General features: G+C 44.5%; 1 protein-coding gene across 2 annotated transcripts in view; it reads left to right on the forward strand.

The window, feature by feature from the left end:
• The window catches only part of LOC311105075 (disks large homolog 3-like), a 138,075-nt gene that overhangs the window by 20,183 nt on the left and 102,230 nt on the right, over positions 1-15,662 (forward strand). The window lies entirely within an intron of this gene.

A 15,662-nucleotide genomic window follows, 5' to 3' on the forward strand; every position in this document is an offset into this window, starting at 1 on the left:
ACTACACCTTACAATCCAACACACCTGCACCACTACACCTACCTATCCAACACCTCTCCCACCTACACTTACTATCCAACACCTCCCACTACCCTTACCTATCCAACACCCCTCCACCACTACACCTTACCTAGCCAACACCCTCCACCACACACCTTACCTAGCCAACACCCCTCCACCACTACACCTTACCTAGCCAACACCCTCCATCACTACACTACACCTTACTAGCCAACACCCCTCACTACACCTTACCTAGCCAACACCCCTCCACCACCACTACACCTTATCTATCCAACACCCCTCCACCACCACTACCCCCTACTATCCAACACCCCTCCACCACTACACCTTACCTATCCAACACCCCTCCACCACTACACCTTACCTATCCAACACCCCTCCATCACTACACCTTACCTAGCCAACACCCCATCACCACTACACCTTACCTATCCGACACCCCTCCACCACTACCCTTACCTATCCGACACCCCTCCACCACTACACCTTACCTATCCAACACCCCTCCATCACTACACCTTACCTATCCAACACCCCTCCATCACCACTACACCTTACCTACACTATTCGCTTGACTCGCCCTGTTCCTAACGTTTTCTTCCATCTCTCTCCCTCTCTCTCTCTCAATTAAATTCAATTCAATTTCAATTTAAGGGCTTTATTGGCATGGGAAATGTATGTTAACATTGCCAAAGCAAGTGAAGTAGATAGTAAACTAAAGTGAAATAAACAATAAATATTAACAGTAAACATTACACTCAGAAGTTCCAAAAGAATAAAGTAATTTAAAATGTCATATTATGTCTATATGCAGTGTTGTAACAATGTGCAAATAGTTAAAGTACAAATGGGAAAATAAATAAACATAAATATGAGTTGTATTTACAATGGTGTTTGTTCTTCACTGGTTGCCCTTTCTTGTGGCAACAGGTCACAAATCTTGCTGCTGTGATGGCACACTGTGGTTTTCACCCAATAAATATGGGAGTTTATCAAAAATGAGTTTGTTTTCGAATTCTTTGTGGATCTGTGTAATCTGAGGGAAATATGTAGTGCAGCTCAGTTTCCACCTCATTTTGTGGGCAGTGTGCACATAGCCTGTCTTCTCTTGAGAGCCAGGTCTGCCTACGGCGGCCTTTCTCAATAGCAAGGCTATGCTCACTGAGTCTGTACATAGTCAAAGCTTTCCTTAAGTTGGGTCAGTCACAGTGGCCAGGTATTCTGCCACTGTGTACTCTCTGTTTAAAGCCAAATAGCATTCTAGTTTGCTCTGTTTTTTTTGTTAATTCTTTCCAATGTGTCAAGTAATTCTCATTTTGTTTTCTCATGATTTGGTTGGGTCTAATTGTGTTGTTGTTATTGTCCTGGGCTTGTGGGTTGTTTGTGTTTGTGAACAGAGCCCCAGGACCAGCTTACTTTGGGGACTCTTCTCCAAGTTCATCTCTTTGTAGGTGTTGGCTTTGTTATGGAAGGTTTGGGAATCGCTTCCTTTTAAGTGGTTATAGAATTTAACGGCTCTTTTCTGGATTTTGATAATTAGCGGGTATCGGCCTAATTCTGCTCTGCATGCATTATTGGTGTTTTTTGTTGTACACAGAGGATATTTTTGCAGAATTCTGCATGCAGAGTCTAAATTTGGTGTTTGTCCCATTTCGTGAATTCTTGGTTGGTGAGCGGACCCCAGACCTCACAACCATAAAGGGCAATGGGTTCTGTAACTGATTCAAGTATTTTTAGCCAGATCCTAATTGGTATTTCAAATGTTATGTTCCTTTTGATGGCATAGAAGGCCCTTCTTGCATTGTCTCTCAGATCGTTCACAGCTTTGTGGAAGTTACCTGTGGCACTGATGTGTAGGCCGAGGTATAGTTTTTGTGTGCTCTAGGGCAACAGTGTCTAGATGGAATTTGTATTTGTGGTCCTGGCAACTGGACCTTTTTTGGAACACCATTATTTTTGTCTTACTGAGATTTACTGTCAGTGCCCAGGTCTGACAGAATCTGTGCAGAAGATCTAGGTGCTGCTGTAGGCCCTCCTTGGTTGGTGACAGAAGCACCAGATCATCAGCAAACAGTAGACATTTGCTTCAGATTCTAGTAGGGTGAGGCCGGGTGCTGCAGACTGTTCTAGTGCCCTCGCCAATTCGTTGATATATATGTTGAAGAGGGTGGGGCTTAAACTGCATCCCTGTCTCACCCCACGGCCCTGTGGAAAGAAATGTGTGTGTTTTTGCCAATTTTAACCACACACTTGTTGTTTGTGTACATGGATTTTATAATGTCGTATGTTTTCCCCCAACTCCACTTTCCATCAATTTGTATAGGAGACCCTCATGCCAAATTGAGTCAAAAGCTTTATGATATCAACAAAGCATGAGAATACTTTGCCTTTGTTTTGGTTTGTTTGTTTGTCAATTAGGGTGTGCAGGGTGAATACGTGGTCTGTTGAACAGTCATTTGGTAAAAAGCCAATTTGACATTTGCTCAGTACATTGTTTTCACTGAGGAAATGAACTAGTCTGCTGTTAATGATAATGCAGAGAATTTTCCCAAGGTTGCTGTTGATGCATATCCCACGTTAGTTATTGGGGTCAAATTTGTCTCCACTTTTGTGGCACTTAACCCTAATTGCTCTGGATAAGACCGTCTGCTAAATGACTAAAATGTAATGTTGTTGTTTGTTTAGTATTTTCCCAGAAGTGGTTAGAGTCTATCGATTCTTCAATTACATTGAGCTGATTTCTGACATGCTGTTCCTTCTTTTCCGTAGTGTATTTCTGGATTGTTTTAGTGATTGACCATAGTGAAGGCGTAGGCTCAGGTTTTCTGGGTCTCTATGTTTTTGTTTGGATAGGTTTCTTAATTACTTTCTTAGGTTTTTGCATTCTTCATCAAACCATTTGTCAATGTTGTTACTTTTCTTCGGTTTCTGTTAGAGATTTTACATTTGATAGGGAAGCTGAGAGGTCAAATATACTGTTAGGTTTTCTACTGCCAAGTTTACACCTTCACTATTACAGTGGAACGTTTTGTCCAGGAAGTAGTCTAAAAGGGATTTAATTTGTTGTTGCCTAATTGTTTTTTGGTAGGTTTCGACACTACTTCCTTCCATCTATAGCATTTCTTAATATTATTCAGTTCCTTTGGCTTTGATGCCTCATGATTGAGTATTGCTCTGTTCAAGTAGACTATGCTTTTGCTGTGGTCTGATAGGGGTGTCAGTGGGCTGACTGTGAACGCTCTGAGAGACTCTGGGTTGAGGTCAGTGATAAAGTAGTCTACAGGACTACTGCCAAGAGATGAGCTATAGGTGTACCTCTCTCTCTCTCTCCTCTCTCTCTCTCTCTCTCTCTCTCTCTCTCTCTCTCTCTCTCTCTCTCTCTCTACCCCCTCCTCTCTTTTTCCTCTCTGTCCTTCTCCCCCCCCTCTCTCTCTCTCTCTTCTTCTCTCGTCTCTCTCTCCCTCTCTCTCTCTCTTTCTCTCTCTCCCTCTCTCTCTTACTTTTACACCCCCTCTCTCTCTGTCTCTCTCTCTCTCTCTCTCTCTCTCTCTCTTCTCTCTCCTCTACACTACTGTCTTCCCCCCTCCCCTCTCTCTCTCTCTCTCTCTCTCTCTCTCTCTCTCTCTCTCTCATCACTCTCTTCTTCTTCTCTCTCCTCTCTCTCTCTCTCTCTCTCTCTCGCTCTATCACTCTCTCTCTCTCTCTCGCTCTATCACTCTCTCTCTCTCTCTCTCGCTCTATCACTCTCTCTCTCTCTCTCTCTCTTCTCTCTCTCTCTCTCTCCCTCCTCCTCTCTCTCCCTCTGTCTTTTCCCCTCCCTCCCTCTCTCTGTCTCTCTCTCTCTTCCTCTTACCCCCCCCTCTCTCTCTCTCTCTCTCTCTCTCTCTCTCTCTCTCTTCACACCCCCTCTCTCGTTTTCTCTCTCTCCTCTCTCTCTCTCTCTCTCTCTCTATTTCTCTCTCTCTCCCTCCCTCTCTCTCTCTCTCTCTCTCTCTCTCTCTCTCCTCCCTCTGTCTTTTCCCTCCCTCCTCTCTTGCTCTCTCCCTCCCTCTATCATTATTCTATCAGTTGGATGTGCTGTGTTGGTGGAGCTATCAGTTGGATGTGCTGTGTTGGTGGAGCAGCTGTTCTCTGCCACTGGGGCCTATTAATAGGAGTCACAGCCGTGGAGCCTTTGTTTCCTTTCTCTGTGTTTCTGGTAGTGCAAACTGTAAGCTCCTTTGCAGGTTATATTCTGGTTCAGTACAGAGTTATGTATGTGTGTGTGTGTGTCATGCCTTCACAGGTCGGAGGATCTAATTTTGAACATTGATCAATTTTATGTCTTATGTCAATTCCTCTGGATACATTCCTATTGACCATGTTGACAATATTTGACGTCTTGCTATATTGAGATATGGCGCCTTGCTATATCCCTTTTCTTCTGAGGAGGAAACAGGTGGATAGTGCTCTGATATAGAGTTTCATCCTGAGAGAGAGGGACCTGTGCCTCTAGCCATCTCCAAGCCTCCCTGCAGTTAATTAAAGGGGAGTTTCATCCTGGCTCTGCCATGGCATATATTCATGACTATATTAACAACATTATGTTTTTATCATAAACATCAACTTTATCCACACCACAAGCTAGAACTAACACATTTTCATTTCACTGGTAGAATCGGGAAGTGTCGACTCCCTGTGTATTCGTCTGCTCATAGTGAACCACAAAGTCCGGCATTCATAGCGAATCATGATACCGCCCGCTAGGTAGAGGGGGCGTGCCCACAAACTTCAATAATGGCGTTGTTTACTTAGAATGACCAACACACAGTAATCTCAGAACTTCTCTAGGTAAGATATTTTTGAAAATGTTAGTTTTTCACTAATGGTTGTCTTCATGCCCGTGTGGTGTTCTGTGCTAATATGCCAGTGGCTTGTGTTGCGCCTATCAAGAATGATGCAGTGACCAAAGATTATCAGAAGAATTTTCAGGCTGAACTTATGGGGAATCCATTTCAACAACAGCAGAGAAGTGATGTGATACCATTGATTATTTCCTTCACAAAAAAACAAAAGATTCTCAATTAGAGGTAACCTAATAATAATAATAATAATATGCCATTTAGCAGACGCTTTTATCCAAAGCGACTTACAGTCATGCGTGCATACATTTTTTTTTGTGTAATGTTAGCTAGCTAATGTTAGCTAGCTTGCTAGCCTAGCTGGGTACATTAGCTAGCTAATGTTGCAGACCTTTATTGAATTCTGAAAGCCATCAGCTAAATCATATAGCTATCTTTTGGTAGACACACTGTCAATCAATTTCGCCTATGCCATGGTAGTCACTGTTAGACTGGTAGCTACCTTCAGCAGAGCAAACATGCTTGTTCTATCTCTGACTGACGTTAGCTAACGTAAACTAGCTAATGTTACCAAATACGAGTCTCAATTTGGTAGCCATCTATTCCACCCTTGTCTATAAAACACAAGCTGACGGCTATTGACAAGAATGATCTGTCAAAGTCAATGGGCTGGGGGAGGTTTACAGACAGTACTTTGAGATGAGGAAGGTTTTTTTGGTTGTGCAGGGTTGTGCTTAGACAGTAAATGTATTGTTGTGTATGGGAGCGATTGAGGTGCCATTTCTCCTCAATCTCCCATACACAACAATTCATACGGTGTAAGAACTGCCTTCCTAAGAATTTTCACACCTTCTTAAGCCCCCCAGCCCATTCATTTTGTTGACTGATCTTTCCTCTCAAAAGCAGCTCCCAATGTCCTCTCATTGTCCCTAAACAATACACTAGCCAGTCCCATTCGGTTGATACCTTTACCAACAAAGGTGTGTTGCCCTACGTCACTTCCACAAAAAGTGTAAAATGCTAAGACCACAACCATGTCTTTCCAGGAGACGTGCAGTACCAGCAAGTCTTCTGCAAGAGGAGGTTAAGATGCCCTACAACACTTTTGGCAGAGTCTTATCCAGCTGGCCGTTCACCGCAGACAGGACTAGACCATCGCCATAAGCACAAAGAGTCTCAGCTTCCCCAGCCCACCATTGCCAGTGTACCGAAGCCGGATAAAGGACTAATTCTGAGTTGACACAGGCAGCCCAATTCTGATATTTTTTCACTAATTGGTATTTTGACCAATAAGATCAGTTCTGAAAAATGTGATTAAGACCAATAAGTGGAAAAAATATCAGAATTGGGCTGCCTGTGTAAACGCAGCCAGTGTGGCTCAACATAAGACAGGGTTTCCCAAACTCGGTACTGGGGACCCCAAGGGATGCACATTTTGGTTTTTGCCCTAGCACTACACAGCTAACTCAAATAATCAAAGCTTGATGATTGTCACACCCTGATCTGTTTCACCTGTCTTTGTGATTGTCTCCACCCCCCTCCAGGTGTCGCCCATCTTCCCCATTATCCCCAGTGTATTTATACCTGTGTTCTCTGTTCGTCTATTGCCGTTTTGTTTCGTCAAGCCGACCAGCTTTTTTTCCACTTGCTCCTGTCTTTTTCAAGTTCCTGTTTTCTATTTTTCCCGGTTTTGACCATTCTGCCTGCCCTGACCCTGAGCCTGCCTGCCGTTCTGTACCTTGTCACACCACCCTGAATTATTGACCTCTGCCTGCCCCGACCCTGAGACTGCCTACCGTTCTGTACCTTTTGGACTCCGATCTGGATTACTGACCTCTGCCTGCCTTTGACCTGTCGTTTGCCTGCACCCTGTTTTTGTAATAAACTTTTGTTACTTCGACACTGTCTGCATCTGGGTCTTCTCCTGAAACGTGATAGTACGAACTGGCCATGACTGACCCAGCAGACTCGGACCAGCTCCGCAACGCCATCTCCTCCCAAGGAACCACCATTGGAAGGCACGAGGAGTTGCTTTGTGGTCTCATGGTTCCAGACCTTGCCGAACGCCATGACCGAGCGTTTAACACATTGCTGGAGCAATTCCGTGGGTTGTCTGTTAGGCAGCCTACCACAACGGTAACCTCCCAGCCCTTCAGTAACCCGGCTGTTAGCAGCGCGGCCTCCCCGGCCACCCCCGGTTTCCCGAGAACCCTGCTTACCTCCCCCTGAACGCTTCGCTGGAGAGTCGGGAACTGCAGCTCCTTCCCCTCAGACCGCTCTAAGAGAGCGTATCTCATCACGCTGATGTCCGGGAGGGCTCTCGCCTGGGCTACGGCAGTGTGGGAACAACAGTCGGCCGTATGCTTCAGTCTGGAGGAGTTCATGCAGGAGGTAAAGAAGGTTTTCGATGCTCCATTGTCCAGGAGTGATGCTGCCCGGAAGTTGCTTCGGCAAGAATACCGCAGTGTGGCAGACTATGCAGTGGATTTCTGCACGTTGGCAGCTGAGTGTGCCTGGAACCCGGAAGCGCTGTTCGACAAGTTCCTGCACAGATTTTTGGAGGAAGTAAAGGACGAGCTTGCAACCCGGGAACTACCGACGGATCTGGACTCGCTCATCCCCTTGACCATTTGGATCGATGGGCGACTACGGGAATTAAGGAAGGAGAGGAAGGATTCCACCTCGACTCCGAGGCATCCCGGAAGTCCCCAACAGCTACGTTGCTGAGAGAACCCGAGGCTACCCGAGTTCCCCCGATCCGATGCAACTAGGCAGAGCTAGGCTGTCTCCAGCCGAACGGCAATACAGACTTCAAATCAAATCAAAAATGTATTGGCCACATGCGCCGAATACAACAGGTGCAGACATTACAGTGAAATGCAGTGCAAATAGTCCGGGTAGCCATGAGTCTTATGGCCTGGGGGTAGAAGATGTTGAGAAGTCTTTTGGACCTAGGCTTGGCACTCCGGTACCGCTTGCTGTGCGGTAGCAGAGAGAACAGTCTATGACTAGGGTGGCTGGAGTCTTTGACAATTTTGAGGGCCTTCCTCTGACACCACCTGGTATAGAGGTTCTGGATGGCAGGAAGCTTGGCCCCTCTGTAGGGCCTTGCGGTCGGAGGCCGAACAGTTGCCATACCAGGCGGTGATGCAACCAGTCAGGATGCTCTCGATGGTGCAGCTATATAATTTTTTTAGGATCTGAGGACCCATGCCAAATCTTTTCAGTCTCCTGAGGGGGAATAGGCTTTGCCGTGCCCTCTTCACGACTGTCTTGGTGTGTTTGGACCATGATAGTTCGTTGGTGATGTGGACACCAAGGAACTTGAAGCTCTCAACCTGTTCCACTACAGCCCTGTCGATGAGAATGGGGGCGTGCTCAGTCCTCTTTTTTTTCCTGAAGTCCACAATCATCTCCTTTGTCTTGGTCACGTTGAGGGAGAGGTTGTTATCCTGGCACCACACGACCAGGTCCCTGACCTCCTCCCTATAGGCTGTCTCATCGTTGTCAGTGATCAGGCCTACCACTGTTGTGTCGTCAGCAAACTTAATGATGGTGTTGGAGTCGTGCCTGGCCATGCAGTCATGGGTGAACAGGGAGTACAGGAGGGGACTGAGCACGCACCCCTGAGGGGCCCCCGTGCTGAGGATCAGTGTGGCAGATGTGTTGTTACCTACCCTTACCACCTGGGGGCGGCCCGTCAGGAAGTCCAGGATCTAGTTGCAGAGGGAGGTGTTTAGTCCCAGGATCCTTAGCTTAGTGATGAGCTTTGAGGGCACTATGGTGTTGAATGCTGAGCTGTAGTCAATGAATAGCATTCTCACGTAGGTGTTCCTCTTGTCCAGGTGGGAAAGGGCAGTGTGGAGTGCAATAGAGATTGCATCATCTGTGGATCTGTTGGGGCGGTATGCAAATTAAAGTGGGTATAGGGTTTCTGGGATAATGGTGTTGATGTGAGCAATGACCAGCCTTTCAAAGCACTTCATGGCTACAGACGTCAGTGCTACGGGTCGGTAGTCATTTAGGCAGGAAGAGTATTTTGTATTTGTATTTATTATGGATCCCCATTAGCTGCTGCCAAGGCAGCGGCTACTCTTCCTGGGGTCTAGCAAAATTAAGGTAGTTCATACCATTTTAAAAACATTACAATACATTCACAGATTTCACATCACACTGTGTGCCCTCAGGCCTCTACTCCCCACTACCACATATCTAATAATAATATGCCATTTAGCAGACGCTTTTATCCAAAGCGACTTACAGTCATGCGTGCATACATTTTTGTGTATGGGTGGTCCCGGGGATTGAACCCACTACCTTGGCGTTACAAGCGCCGTGCTCTACCAGCTGAGCTACAGAGGACCACATATAGTACAACATCCATGTGTACGTGTGTGTGTATAGTGCGTATGTTATCGTGTGTGTATGCATGTGTCTGTGCCCATGTTTGTGTTGCTTCACAGTCCCCACTGTTCCATAAGGTGTTTTTTTAATCTGTTTTTTTAAAATCTAATTTTACTACTTGCATCAGTTACCTGATGTGGAATAGAGTTCCATGTAGTCATAGCTCTATGTAGTACTGTGCACCTCCCATAGTCTGTTCTGAACTTGGGGACTGTGAAGAGACCTCTGGTGGCATGTCTTGTGAGGTATGCATGGGGTGTCCGAGCTGTGCGCCAGTAGTTCAAACAGACAGGTCGGTGCATTCAATATATTACAAGATTTAGTTGAGGTTTAGGGTTTAGTGAATGATTTGTCCCAAATACAATGCTTTTAGTTTTAGAACTAGTTAGGACTAACTTATTCCTTGCCACCCACTCTGAAACTAACTGCATTTCTTTGTTAAGTGTTGCAGTAATTTCAGTCGCTGTAGTAGCTGACGTATAGTGTTGAGTCATCCGCATACATAGACACTGGCTTTACTCAAAGCCAGTGGCATGTCATTAGTAAATATTGATAAAAGTAATGGGGCTAGACAGCTGCCCTGGGATTTCCTGATTCTACCTGGATTATGTTGGAGAGGCTTCCATTAAAGAACACCCTCTGTGTTCTGTTAGACAGGTAACTCTGTATCCACAATATTGAATTCTAAATAAATCACAGACAGAGTAACCAGCAAAGCACCCCCACACCATAACACCTCCTCCTCCATGCTTTACAGTGGGAAATACACATGCAGAGATCAACCTTTCACCCTCACCACGTCTCACAAAGACATGGCGGTTGGAACCAAAAATCTCCGATTTGGACTCCAGACCAAATGACACATTTCCACCGGTCTAATGTCCATTGCTCATGTTTCTTGGCCCAAGCAGGTCTCTTCTTATTATTGGTGCACTTTAGTAGTGGTTTCTTTGTAGCAATTCAACTATGAAACCCAGACGACACTGGGCCAATTGTGTGCTATTATTCTACAATGTAAAATGTTTTACTAATAAAGAAAAACCCTTGAATGAGTAGGTGTGTCCAAACTTTTGACAGGTAGCGTAGACCGGTGTGTACCTTTCCAAATCATGTCCAATCAATTTAATTTACCACAGGTGGACTCCAATCAAGTTGTAGAAACATCTCAAGGATGATCAATGGTAACATATAAATGTGTAAACATTTTGAAGAACCTGTTTTCGCTTTGTCATTATGGGGTATTGTGTGTAGATCGATGAGGGAAAAAAACAATTTAATCCGTTTTTAGAATAAGGCTGTAACGTAACAAAATGTGGAAAAAGTCCAGGGGTCTGAATACTTTCCGAATGCACTGTATTGCTGGATTACTTTATGGAGCAAAAAAAGTATTTTCATAACGGAGCATTTTCTAAATTCAAACTGACCCCCTGCAACTGGACACAGACTTTTTATGAGACTCCTGTTTCCCCAAATCGAGGACGAAGACGGCATCGCTAAGGTTGGTGGAAAACCTCTGTGCTACACCAAACAGTACCTATCCTGTAACTCCCAGTAATAGATAGCAACAATTTCGGTTAAATCACATTATCTGGTGTAAAATCAAATCAAATGTTATTTGTCACATACACGTGTTTAGCAGATGTTATAGCGGGTGTAGCGAAATGCTTGTGCTTCTAGCTCCGACTGTGCAGTAATATCTAACAAGTAATATCTAACAATTTCACAACATATACCCAATACACACAAAACTAGTAAGGAATGGGATTTAAGAATATACAGTGGGGAAAAAAAGTATTTAATCAGCCACCAATTGTGCAAGTTCTCCCACTTAAAAAGATGAGAGAGGCCTGTAATTTTCATCATAGGTACACGTCAACTATGACAGACAAAATGAGGAAAAAAAATCCAGAAAATCACATTATAGGATTTTTAATGAATTTATTTGCAAATTATGGTGGAAAATAAGTATTTGGTCAATAACAAAAGTTTCTCAATATTTTGTTATATACCCTTTGTTGGCAATGACACAGGTCAAACGTTTTCTGTAAGTCTTCACAAGGTTTTCACACACTGTTGCTGGTATTTTGGCCCATTCCTCCATGCAGATCTCCTCTAGAGCAGTGATGTTTTGGGGCTGTCGCTGGGATAATGGTGTTGATGTGAGCAATGACCAGCCTTTCAAAGCACTTCATGGCTACAGACGTCAGTGCTACGGGTCGGTAGTCATTTAGGCAGGTTATCTTAGTGTCCTTGGGCACGGGGACTATGGTGGTCTGCTTGAAACATGTTGGTATTACAGACTTAGACAGGGAGAGGTTGAAAATGTCAGTGAAGACACTTGCCAGTTGGTCAGCGCATGCTCGGAGTACAAGTCCTGGTAATCCGTCTGGCCCTGCGGCCTTGTGAATGTTGACCTGTTTAATGGTCTTACTCACATCGGCTACGGAGAGCTTGATCACACAGTCGTCCGGAACAGCTGATGCTCTCATGCATGTTTCAGTGTTGCTTGCCTCGAAGCGAGCATAGAAGTAATTTAGCTCGTCTGGTACGCTCGTGTCAATGGGCAGCTCGCGAATGTGCTTCCCTTTGTAGTCTGTAATAGTTTTCAAGCCCTGCCACATCCGACGAGCGTCAGAGCTGGTGTAGTACGATTCAATTTTAGTCCTGTATTGACTCTTTGCCTGTTTGATGGTTCGTCGGAGGGCATAGCGGGATTTCTTATAAGCGTCCGGGTTAGAGTCTCGCTCCTTGAAAGCGGCAGCTCTACCCTTTAGCTTAGTACGGATGTTGCCTGTAATCCATCGCTTCTGGTTGGGGTATGTATGTACGGTCACTGTGGGGACGAAATCATCGATGCACTTATTGATGAAGCCAGTGACTGATGTGGCGTACTCCTCAATGCTATCTGAAGAATCCCGGAACATGTTCCAGTCTGTGCTAGCAAAACAGTCCTGTAGCTTAGCATCTGTGTCATCTGACCACTTTTTTATTAACCGAGTCACTGGTGCTTCCTGCTTTAGTTTTTGCTTATAAGCAGGAATCAGGAGGATAGAGTTATGGGCAGATTTGCCAAATGGAGGGCGAGGGAGAACTTTGTATGCGTCTCTGTGTTTGGAGTAAAGGTGGTCTAGAGTTTTTTTTCCTCTGGTTGCACATTTAACATGCTGGTAGAAATGAGGTAGAACGGATTTAAGTTTCCCTGTATTAAAGTCCCCGGCCACTAGGATCACGGTTGACAACTCCGTTGTGTCCTCCTCCCAGAGTGCAAAGATCCTTGGCGTGACCCTGGACAACACCCTGTCGTTCTCCGCTAACATCAAGGCGGTGACCCGATCCTGTAGGTTCATGCTCTACAACATTTGCAGAGTACGACCCTGCCTTACACAGGAAGCGGCACAGGTCCTAATCCAGGTACTTGTCATCTCCCGTCTGGATTACTGCAATTTGCTGTTGGCTGGGCTCCCTGCCTGTGCCATTAAACCCCTACAACTCATCCAGAACGCCGCAGCCCGTCTGGTGTTCAACCTTCCCAAGTTCTCTCACGTCACCCCGCTCCTCCTTACACTCCACTGGCTTCCAGTTGAAGCTCGCATCTGCTACAAGACCATGGTGCTTTCCTACGGAGCTGTGAGGGGAACGGCACCTCCGTACCTTCAGGCTCTGATCAGTCCCTACACCCAAACGAGGGCATTGCGTTCATCCACCTCTGGCCTGCTGGCTCCCCTACCTCTGCGGAAGCACAGTTCCCGCTCAGCCCAGTCAAAACTGTTCGCTGCTCTGGCACCCCAATGGTGGAACAAGCTCCCTCACGACGCCAGGACAGCGGAGTCACTCACCACCTTCCGGAGACACTTGAAACCCCACCTCTTTAAGGAATACCTGGGATAGGATAAAGTAATCCTTCTACCCCCCCTTACCCCCCCCCCCCAAAAAAATAAAAAAATAAATAAATTGTAAAGTGGTTGTCCCACTGGCTATCATAAGGTGAATGCACCAATTTGTAAGTCGCTCTGGATAAGAGCGTCTGCTAAATGACAAATGTAAAGTAAATGTAGGAGCGCTGCCTCTGGATGAGCGTTTTCCTGTTCACTTATGGCCTTATATAGCTCATTCAGTGCAATCTTAATGCCAGCGTTGGTTTGTGGTGGTAAATAGACAGCTATGAAAAATATAGATGAAAACGCTCTTGGTAAATAGTGTGGTCTACAGCTTATCATAAGATACTCTACCTCAGGTGAGCAAAACCTCGAGACTTCCTTAGTATTTGATTTTGTGCACCAGCTGTTGTTTACAAATATACACAGACTGCCACCCCTTGTCTTACCGGAGTCAGCCGTTCTATCCTGCCGATGTAGCGTATAGCCCGCGAGCTGTATGTTGTCCTTGTCGTCGTTTAGCCACGACTCGGTGAAACATAAGATATTACAGTTTTTAATGTCCCGTTGGTAGGACAACCGTAATCTTAGGTCATCCAATTTATTCTCAAATGATTGAACATTGGCTAATAGGATTGATGGAAGAGGCAGTTTACTCGCTCGCCGTCGGATCCTTACAAGGCACCCCGACCTACGTCCACAATATCTCTGTCTCTTTCTCATGCGAATGACAGGGATTTGGGCCTTGTCGGGTGTCTGTAGGATATCCTTCGCGTCGACTTGTTGAAGAAAAAATCTTAGTCCAATACGAGGTGAGTAATCGCTGTCCTGATATCCAGAAGCTCTTTTTGGTTATAAGAGATGATGGCAGAAACATTATGTACAAAATAAATTACAAATAACGCGGAAAAACACACATAATAGTACAATTGGTTAGAGGGCTGTAAAACGGCAGCCATCTTCTCCGGCACCATTCTCAAAGATATATGGACAAGCAATGACAGAGCGGCATGGACTAAAATACAGTAGAATATTATAGAATAGAATGCAGTATATACATATGAGATGAGTAGTGTAAGATATGTAAACATTATTAAAGTGACTAGTGTTCTATTCCTTAAAGTGGCCAGTGATTTCAATAGGCAGCAGCAGCCTCTAATGTGCTAGTGATGGCTATTTAACAGTCTGATGGCCTTGAGATAGAAGCTGTTTTTCATTCTCTATCTGTAGCTAAGAGAAATGGTGATCAGCAGATGATGGGAGAGGTGTTCATGATGAATTTGCCATTCCAAAGAAACATACAGTAAGTTCAGGGAATACTTGTAAAGCTGTGGGAGGAGTGTTATAATCAAACTGCCATTCAGCTCCTCATGAGTCATATGCTTGAAATCCAACATAATGTCTAAACCCTCAAGAGGGATACAGTTCACGGGATACAGTTCTGATACAATGACACACGCAGGCAAAGGAATTCTGTTTCTGTACCTAGAATCCACTCCAGGAAGATGCCCAGACACCACACAGTATTGTGTGTAAGACAAAAAACAAATACAATTATACTCTTTTGTACAGTTTGAACAACAGTTGAACCATGCCAGCATAACATCAACATTAGGGTAGACTAGTTGAACATGCATACATGTTCACAGGCACAGAGATTACATTTACAACAATATCTAGCCTAATAGAAAGAAATACGGCATAACCCTCAGCCTTTGCACAGTGACCAGACCGTACAAATGAGGTAGGTAGGCAGACAGTATCTACCTAGAGCCATGTCTATCAGGCATGCTTAGGCAAATATTTTTTTATAGTAAAACCAGCTTCAGTTTTAGAGATTTACAATAGTAAATTGTTGTATTATTGTTTCTCCTCACTGTTTGCTAGTAAACTTAGCTAGCTAGCTTGCTTGCTATGCAATACTTGTTATTTACATCTGTTTGGAATCCTATCTTGTGTCATGCTTATAATTTTCTGATTTAAATGCATCCAAGGTCATAATCATAACCAATGTCAGCCCTTGTCAATTATGTTACATAGCTAGCTAGTAAATTATTTACAGTTGCTGATGCGACACATGTTTGCTAACAAGTTACAAATGCGAGGCGTTGCACATAACAAGTTAGCAGGCGCCAAGCTAACTAGCTAGCCAACTCCAGTCATGTGCTAACGTTTGCTGGTAAACCTAGCTTTAGGTGGCTGGTTGTAACGTTGTAGCTTGCTGTTTAGTAGCTAGCCATATCTATGACTAAAAAGAGAAGAGGTTTTACAATCGAGATACAAAATATATATTTTTTGTCATAGATACAGTGGGGGAAAAAAGTATTTAGTCAGCCACCAATTGTGCAAGTTCTCCCACTTAAAAAGATGAGAGAGGCCTGTAATTTTCATCATAGGTACACGTCAACTATGACAGACAAAATGAGAAAAAAAAATCCAGAAAATCACATTGTAGGATTTTTAATGAATTTATTGGCATATGATGGTGGAAAATAAGTATTTGGTCAATAACAAAAGT

This window comes from Coregonus lavaretus (genome assembly GCF_964263955.1).
Source record: "Coregonus lavaretus genome assembly, chromosome: 29".
Lineage (NCBI taxonomy): Eukaryota > Metazoa > Chordata > Actinopteri > Salmoniformes > Salmonidae > Coregonus > Coregonus lavaretus.